The sequence below is a fragment of the Acromyrmex echinatior genome, chromosome 2, assembly GCF_024713525.1.
Source record: "Acromyrmex echinatior isolate Ae372 chromosome 2, ASM2471352v2, whole genome shotgun sequence".
Lineage (NCBI taxonomy): Eukaryota > Metazoa > Arthropoda > Insecta > Hymenoptera > Formicidae > Acromyrmex > Acromyrmex echinatior.
The window spans coordinates 21,298,171-21,307,203 of record NC_141853.1 but is presented as its reverse complement, the minus strand read 5'-3'; the positions used below and the strand labels follow the sequence as shown (position 1 = coordinate 21,307,203).

Below are 9,033 nucleotides of genomic sequence, written 5' to 3'. Positions count from 1 at the left end.
CGACGTGGCCACCGTCCACCTTTGACAACGTATGGAGAAAGAAAGAGAAAAAGAGAAATAAAATGCAACCGACTGGCTGCGCAGATTCTGAAATCACGCAATGGCTTGCTGCACCGGCGGAATACGTCTCGTGACAGTAATGGCTCTGTATACTCTGTGTATTACGCGCGGCAAAGCACGACGATAATTTGTCATTTAAAAAGCTAACGTTTAGTTGACTCGCGCTCCGGCTGCTCGTTGTCCTTCGGCGAAGCCGGAATTACTGTCGCAAAAATATGTCTTTCGCTCGCGGATTCTGTTTGAGGATCTTTGGATCCTTTGAATTTTTTTCTCTTTACGCACGGAAAATAAATTTTTCAGCGTTGCAGCTAATTATGGTTTACTGAAAGTATATTTGCTGCTATATTTGCTATCAACATGGTGCGGCAGCACTGACTGCGTTCAGCAGTAAAAGCAGCTTTACAACTATTATAAAAGTCTTTAATATGATTGGTTTACGTTTAGATCCAATAAGGAATTAAGGGCAAGACCAATCATATTAAAGAATTTTATGACACAGTTGCTAAGCTGCTATTTCTGCTAAACGCAGCCATTGTCAACAACGTTTGAGCGTTTAACGCTTCTAGTTGAGACTATTCAAACCACATAATTTTAACCGCTGGAATAACAGCTTTGTCGTTTCAATTATACTTGTCTTAGTAACACATGAAACTTGTACTTTAATGCCACACTTAAAATATTATCAGAAATATCAAAACAAATATTTATCGTAGTGAAATTACGTGAACTTGTTAGCCAGTTGTTGCAACGCGTTTTACCATAAAAGTGTCTGCCGTAGTTAAATTTTTGTGATTCTCATCTATACAGCTAATTAATTGGCTATACCGTTAAGGTTAGATAACATAGTTATCCATATGTTACAACTGAAATTTAGCTGCCACACACAGATTCTTGCTACTGCAATTAATCTTTTTTTTTCGTGTGGAACGGTAAAACATAATGGCCGCTAAGAAAGTTTCGTGTCTCAGCTTCTTTCACGAGCAAACACGATCGAGATCTCGTTATCTAATATTTTTCTCGATGGAGGAAACTTTTTCGCGAGATTAGAGCGAGACACGTGTACCGTTTATCAAAGCAACGAGGAGTTTACACGGAAATCGCGAAAGTCTCCGCCGCGACGGAGAAGCGACGGGAGAATCGAGAAGAGAATCGCTCGTAAGAGACTAACGACCCTGACCGTTCGTGACTATCGCAAATAGATGGAATATATCCTATAAGGTAAACCTTTGTTAATGAAAGTCCCAAGACCGAGAGCCACGGTATTTCGCGACTCGCGTGCGTTTCGACTCGGCCGAGTGGAAGATGGCTCGGGCAGATTCACCACGGTGCGGTTCGAGCCTTTCTTACCGTGGGGAGAGAATACGGCGCCGACCGTAGGCCGCGACCGCGGCCCCCGAAGAGGAGAGAGACTTCAGACTTCCTCATGTTGGGTTTGCCGGGCCGTCCTTAAATTCCGTAATGCAAGAAAACACTCGAGACGAGTAATAACGATGTCGTGGACGAAGGCGCTTGTTCTTCCTAGCGCAACACCGCCGTTTACACTTATTCAATAAAGCTTAAGAACGGGTGAGAGACGTTCATAAGACGGGGAACGGCGGGGAAACTCGGCTCACGAAGCTGCACGCAGCCACCCCGTTCCTCAGGTAAAACGGTTATTATTCGACCCTAGCACACCTAGATCTTGAGAGAGGCCTTCTCAAACTACCCGTTGAAACAGTCGATACTTACGCGACTTCGTACTCCGCTCGCGTCACAGCGCGCTGTTGAAGCGTGGAAAAAATTTCAAGAAGGTTCGCGGAAGAAGGTTTCTCGATTTCTTCCCGCGGGATACGATCATCGTTTCTTTGTGACTGAGATATTCCCGAGTGTATGTGCGCGCGCGCGTGAAAGAGAGCTTTCTCTTGTTGATTTTCTGCGAGAGCTGATGCGAGGGATTTTGAGATTTTCGGGATTTTCCCATGCATTTTCTTGACTGCTGAAAACTGAGACAATTTTGAATTAATGACGTCGCGAGTTGTCTTCTCTTTCGAAGAACAATGTTATTTAATTACTTATTTTAAAAATATTGCATGAATCGTATGTTAAAAATGGAAAATCGATTTGCGTCCTTTCGTAGTTTATATTTTTCTTGTCTTATAGCATTTTTTAAATAAACGCAAAGAAGTCGATACATAAGTACGAAAATATAATCATTTTTAAAACAATTTAAAAAAAAAAGGAAGGACAACAAGAACTTAGGAGAATTCGAATGCATTTACTTTACATAATACAAGCACAATAACAATAGAAGCACCGTTTCGCGTCGGAATTCTCCATTCTGACACTTCGATGCTTGTAACGAAATCGATCATACGGTCTACTACTTTCTTTTTACGGAAGAACAATTTTCCTGAAGTATCTAAAAATTCAACTAGATATAACAGATCTAAAAATCATTTTGTTGGACTATCAAAATAATTACGCCATAAGGAATTTCAAGCATGAAGAGCAATACTGTGAAAAGTTTTAACATTCTAGCGAACAATGAGCGTCCTACTTAATCATTTTAACCCAACAAAGTTATTTTCAGACTTGACTTTTTTAACAAAACTATGCTTTACATAGAAAAGCATTTTCATATATTTAACGATATAAATTTGATTTTCTCTTCGCAACAAGAGATGCGGTTGATGTGGAAAAGTCGAATCCTCGTAACTATGCGGATTGTAATTGATGAGATCAGTAATTTAAACAAGCGGCTGTATCATCGCAAAGAGTACGAATCGTTGGAGTCAGAGTTTGAATCGCCACGCACAGGCGGAGTATATATTCCGGTGATGTTAAGCGATGTTATGCCTGCCGATAGTCCAATCGGAGAAATCGCACGGCGCGACATTGCAAATGAGCAAGAAGATAATCGAGTGCGTTCAATTCTACGAGGCTCGAGAAGAAGGCAAAGAGTTTTGGACCGTTTAACCCTATAACCGTATGGAATGGCGCAACGTCCTCGCAGTTTCCTCCAACCTCCCTGCTCCTCTTTCTATCTTTCCTCTTTCTCTTTTCCTTCTCCTCATTTTCTCTGTTCTTCATCCACCCTTTCTCACTCTTTTCCCGCGTCTCTCGCCCGCTTTGGTATCACATGGCGCACATGCATGCATGCATGCATGCATCCACCGTCCCTGCATGCATGCATGCATCTCGAAGCGAGGATGGCTCAACTCGCGGTTCAGACTGGGGTCTCTTTCTCTCTCTTTCTCATCTTTCCTCCGCCTCGCGGAGGAGAGGAGAACCGCAGCTCGTTAAAAAGTTGCTCGACCGGTTGAGCGTTCCGAGCTGACTCCGCTGTGGTCTACGACCCGACACCCGGCGCACACGGACGCACGCAAACTCGCTCGCGCCACGAGGTGTACGTGCACACGCGAAAGCCGAGAGCATGGCGCGCACGAGTACCTACCTACCTATCTACAACCGTAGAGCCGGATATTCACTACACGCGAGCGGACATCATTGAGAGGGCTCCTTCCTCCTCTCTTCTCTTCTCTTACCTCGTTCTCTCTTCTCCCTTCGTCCTCTCATGTCCTCTCTGGGAGCGAAGGGGAGATCATTCTCGGAGGGAGAGAGGGAGGAGATGGTAAAAACGAGGAAGGTCGAGGGAGGGATGGTAAGGGCTTCCTCTCGCTTCTACCCGCGGCTCCAACTATCACCGCGGCTTGGCTTGCATATCGTACCTTATACTCGCCTTCTCTTCGGTATCCTTCGACTTTCGGCTTTCTAACTTCTTTCGCGCGCACCGTCTCCCTCTTTTTTTCTCTCCGCCCTTCCTCTCCGCTCTCCCTCGCATCTCGTCTTGTGTAACCCTCCTTTCCTCGCTTCGTCCTTATCTCGCGATTGAAATACGGGCGTGCCATGCACACACAGAGTGCACAGACTCCTCACTGCTTTGGAGCTCTTCTTAACTCGCTCGTGCCCATCGTTTCGTTAAACCGTGTAGTTTTCGCCGTACATGTCGCTTTTACTCTTCGCGCTTTCTTCGCTTCGTCTCCCATTTCTCTCTTTTTTTTTTTCCTTTGCTTCTAGGTCTTTGCATTTTTGTAATCACTCGTTATTGCTCCATTTTGCTGTAACGTGGACTTCTCTTAGCGTTCTCGATCTCTTCATTTCTTCCTTTTCGTTTTCTATTTATTCTACCGCGAACCTGTTTATTCTTCTTTTGCCATCCGCTGTTTTTTATTTCATTCAAGATAATATTTTGATTTCACTTTATCTGCACTATTTTTTCGAAATGCCCAAGAAGCTGAAGAACTTTAAATGAACACTGTAAACATTTTTGCGTAACATACGTGATTTTACTAAATTTTCATTAATTGGACATTGTTAAAAATGTCAATTAAACTATTGTACAATTATGCCGATACTATTTTTATTACATTAATTGAGAAAATTTTGTATTAAATATGAATTCACGGAAAAAAAAAATGTTTCTGGCTCTGATTAGCTGAAATTGTATTAGCTACGACAGCTACGAAATTTAGTAACACATACAGAGGATTTGCTGCTGTAGCTAATATAAGGATATGATAGCAAAGTATGCATATCTGTTACAGATCAATTTATTTAGCAACATAAAATTAGTTGTTATAGTTATCGGATATGTTCGTGTAAAAGAAAATTGTCTTTACCACAGCTAAATATGATTTGCTGAAACTGTACTTGCTATATCAAATTGTCTACTACACATTGTTTCCTGCAATGATCAATACATCGACATAGCAAAATGCATGTCTGTTACAATGATAATATTTAATGGAAATTCACAGCTAATGGAAATTAGACCTCGCAGACACGACGTTAAGTGTCCACATAACGCTACTGAATTAGCTACCAAACCTAATTTATAGCTGTAACTAATTTTTTTTCCCGTATTTGTTTGAGAAAAAGGATTATGTACATTGCTAAAATATGTGTGTGTGTGCGTGCGTGCGTGTGTGTGTGCGCGTGTGTGTGTGTATATATATATTCATGTAGAGAGCACTTTGATTCTCTTAATGTCGAGAACCAGTACTTCTGTCGATAAGTGGACTTCATCGACGACATACAAATCATCCGAAATCCGATTATCACGGAATAGAACGTGTCGTGGCGTATCAATTTGATTCACGATTTAAAGAACTGGTGTCAGCGTCTTTCCGTCGCGAAATTTGACAGTAACGAGGAAGACGTCTCTTGGCGCGGTAAGCCTCCGCGGCGACTAATCCTCTCGAGGAGCCAGTTAAGGTATTTGTATTTTAATTAGCTCCTCCTTTTCGATACCCGTTTGTTCTGCCCACACTCTCACGCCGCGCCGCGGTCTCGGGACCTCACCTCGCCTCCTCCAATCTTTCTTTCTCCAGGGCTCCTTTCGCTGCTCCTCTTTCGTCCCACCAACCTTTCGAATCGTTTAATCATAATCTAATAACCGGCTGACACAAAAAACTAACTCGATAAGTGCATGCCGCTCCCTCGGTGTGCGTTCTTGTATGTGAGGGCGCGTTCCTACGCGAGACGCCGCCGCCGCCTCCACCGCGCTCGACTCCCTTCAAGGGCTTCGAGGGCCACTGCGGCTCTGTGTGAGAGTTATATCGCATACACGAGGCGGCCATGCACGTGCACACCCGTGAGGACTGCGAGCCGCGCAGATTCGAATAAGAGAGGAGAGAGGCGAACGTCTCTCCAGATATTATCTATTGCAGTCTGCCTGTCAGGCCGACTTTCGGTCCGAAAGTCAGCCCGAGCGCGCTACGGGATGAAGTGTCTTCTGCATAGTCATTCTCTTTTTGTGCTTCTCTCTCTTGCTCTCTACTCCCTTCCTACTTCCATTCACTCTTTTTCTCTCTCCTTCGTTCTCTCTCTCATTCTTTTTTTCAATCTCTTCTCTCTTTCCCTCGAGAGAGTTCGACCATCTCGCTAATCCCGTTGTAGCACGCCAGGCACGCCAAACTGAAGCTTTCCGTGCGATTCCCGATGGCGCGTTTATTTTCCCTCCTCTGGCCCTCCCGCTCGACCTTTTGCTCCTCATCTCTCTCCTTTCTTTTCTCTCCGACCGCTCCCTGTCCTTTTTTCTTCTCTCTTGTTCCGACAAAATATATCGGCTGCCTTGCCGCCCGAGGAACTCCTCGGTAAGTACAAAAAGGGCCGCGGTTTGCCGAGCGATTTGCGAAAATTACACGATCTTGAAGGCCATTCCGAGTAATTATAATATATTGTAGCGTCTTCGCGTTTGAAAAATGGTTTCGTCACTCGCAGCCTCCTGAACGCAACGCGCCGAATCGTTTTATTCAACACGGGACTTCATTAAACACTACATGTTTTTATTCGCATATTTAACCACGTCGCGTCGCTTGGAAAAATGTGAACGTTCCATAAGTAATATCCTTTAATCTCTTAAAAATTTTACACGGCAAAGCGATGCATAAAACTCTCTGTGCCATTTATTGACGTACATGTCGTGAACAAATATTATAATAGAAAAGCAGCTATTTTTCTCTAGATTTTTTATTATCGCAGAATTTTTTTATTATACTACCAAAACTTTTTTATTTGAAATTCCTAATTATTCATAATACTAGGAAATTCCATATTGAAAGAATAATTTTGCTGAGTATTTAAAAATTTAGCTAGATACAGATCTGAAAATAATTTTGTTTGGACCATCAAAATAATTATGGAGGACTCAAATTGGTTGTTAGAATGTCAACATTTTTTTTTCAGAATTATTAAGATTTCTATGTAATTATTTTGATGGTTCAACAAAGTTATTTTCAAATCTGTACCGCCTAAATTTTTAGATAATCGAGCAGAATCATTCTTTCCGTTTACGTTCTTTCCGCGTTAACCATATAAATCTTACAGAATGCACAATCTGTTGTTTCTACAAATTTCCAAATAACGACAAATGTAACTTTATTCGCACAATTGCTATATGTGGACAAAGAGCGGACGAGAATTTCAATTTAAACGCAATGGTCATCGTCCGTTCTGAAGTAAACTGTTGTAACCGGTGTCCCATTGTAAGTTAATTCTTCCTAACGGCGCGGCGTCCACTCGCGAAATTTATAATCAACGATACCATGACTTCATCTCTCGTTACTACATCACGCTGATGTACGTATATAGGATAATACTCGCGGAATGAACGGCGGCTACGGTCGCTTATTGCTGGACGAACAAAGCCTGCGGAGCAGGCGTAACCGTGGATACAGTTCTTCTCTATATAGATCTTCTCTGACCTGTCTTCTTCGCTTGTCATTCTTCCTCATAAAACTTCGCACTCTCCTCTAACTCCTCATATCGCTCGGCAACACATATAACACTGCCACAGAGAGACGCTGCGACTCACACTACCAACGCTTGTAAATCTTTCCTCCCCTAACGAGGTGTCGTAAACGCGATCTTATTAGCCCGTGTGCCGTCTTTAAAATATGTGGACTTTCCGAGCGTTGATGCTCATCATGTTGCAAGCAGTCGACAGTATCTCCCGTGTTCCTTACATTGGTCCTCCCGGTCGATTTTCTTTCTTTTTTTTTTTTTTATAAAATCCAATGAAGTCTGCGAGCTGCGAGTGTAGTTGTTATGTGGAATAGACGATGCTATTCGAATATTCAAAGGATTATATATTAAGAAAAGATGGAGTAGAATTAATCTCAACTGTGATCCTCCCTCGTTGCTCTTTACGGGAAATCTCATGGATCGCCGATCCCACGACCACGTGTGATACTGTTAGTCACGGTGATTTGCGACAGGCTCGCATTGTTTCTTATAGTGTTTCGCTGTCTTGTGGTCCGATTACAATGCGACTTCGTGGTTATTATCACAGCGCGCGACAAGAATCAAATCGCGCACAGCTGCCCGCGGGTATTTGCAATGCAGACTCCTTTCGCGTGCGGCCGCAAAAGAGAAAAGGCGTAGGAGAGAAAGAGAGATGTACGAGGAATAATCGGCGCGCAGACAGGACTGACGAATGGGCTACGACCGTGAAAGACATTGTAAGATCGATAGATGGAATCGTCGCGTGTAATGTAAATTGACTCTCGAGCGGAGAGCCAAGAGACGACGACGAGCATATCGTCGACGCGTGCCGTGAAAAGCTGTTTTACGGAAATTAAACTCTGAAAATTAAACCCTGCAACTTTTATGAGAAGTCTCCACTGTAAATCTAGATTAGCTGGCTATTACGTCTTACGTTGTACGACTATCCATAACAGAAATGACATGCAAGGATAAAAAAAAACTTTGAATTGATAGTTTGATTGGTTAGCTTATAATAATTAAAACTTAATAGAATCGATTTCAAAATGGTTTTCATTTTGTATTGAAATTTTCATCCAACGCCGAACTTGTCGAAATCTATCATTAATATATAAAAAAAGTATATATTCTGACAGATTTATATAATTAATTGATATATAATTTTACAAAAATATTTAATATTTAACTTTCCATATGCAATCATATTTTTACTTCCTTCCAGCCCAAGTTTTTTTACTGTTCTAGGCTTTTAAAAAAATGTGGAAAAATTTTGGGTTACTTTTCATTTCTATTACATTATTAAATAGTTTTTTAACAAGGTATTTTAGAAGAGGAAACTCTGCCCTCCTTTATTTCGGAGAATTTGAGAGTAAAATTTCATTTGTATTAAATAAAAGAACCCAAATTACAGACGGAGAATTAATTAGGAAATTTGCGACAAATGATTTATTGGCAAGTGATAATTTTTCTACATTCACGGTAGACGAAAATCTATTAAAAAATGACGACATTCTCATAACAGGATAAGATTCTAATGTAAGCTTAAGTATTTTTGCGTCTGCAACGATTGCGGGAACTACGAAATGGGAAACGCTTCGCGGATGTAATTTTATGGGGCATTCCACGATCACTGCAATACGCGAAGATTAATGAAAAAAGCGCGCTTTTACAAGCGAGCCAACCCACGCGTAGGAAGCACCGTCGTAATCG

General features: G+C 42.0%; 1 protein-coding gene across 2 annotated transcripts in view; it reads left to right on the top strand.

Annotated features, from left to right (window-relative positions):
- The window catches only part of Su(var)3-3 (lysine-specific histone demethylase Su(var)3-3), a 118,660-nt gene that overhangs the window by 84,545 nt on the left and 25,082 nt on the right, over positions 1–9,033 (top strand). The gene's annotated exons all lie outside the window — the stretch shown is intronic.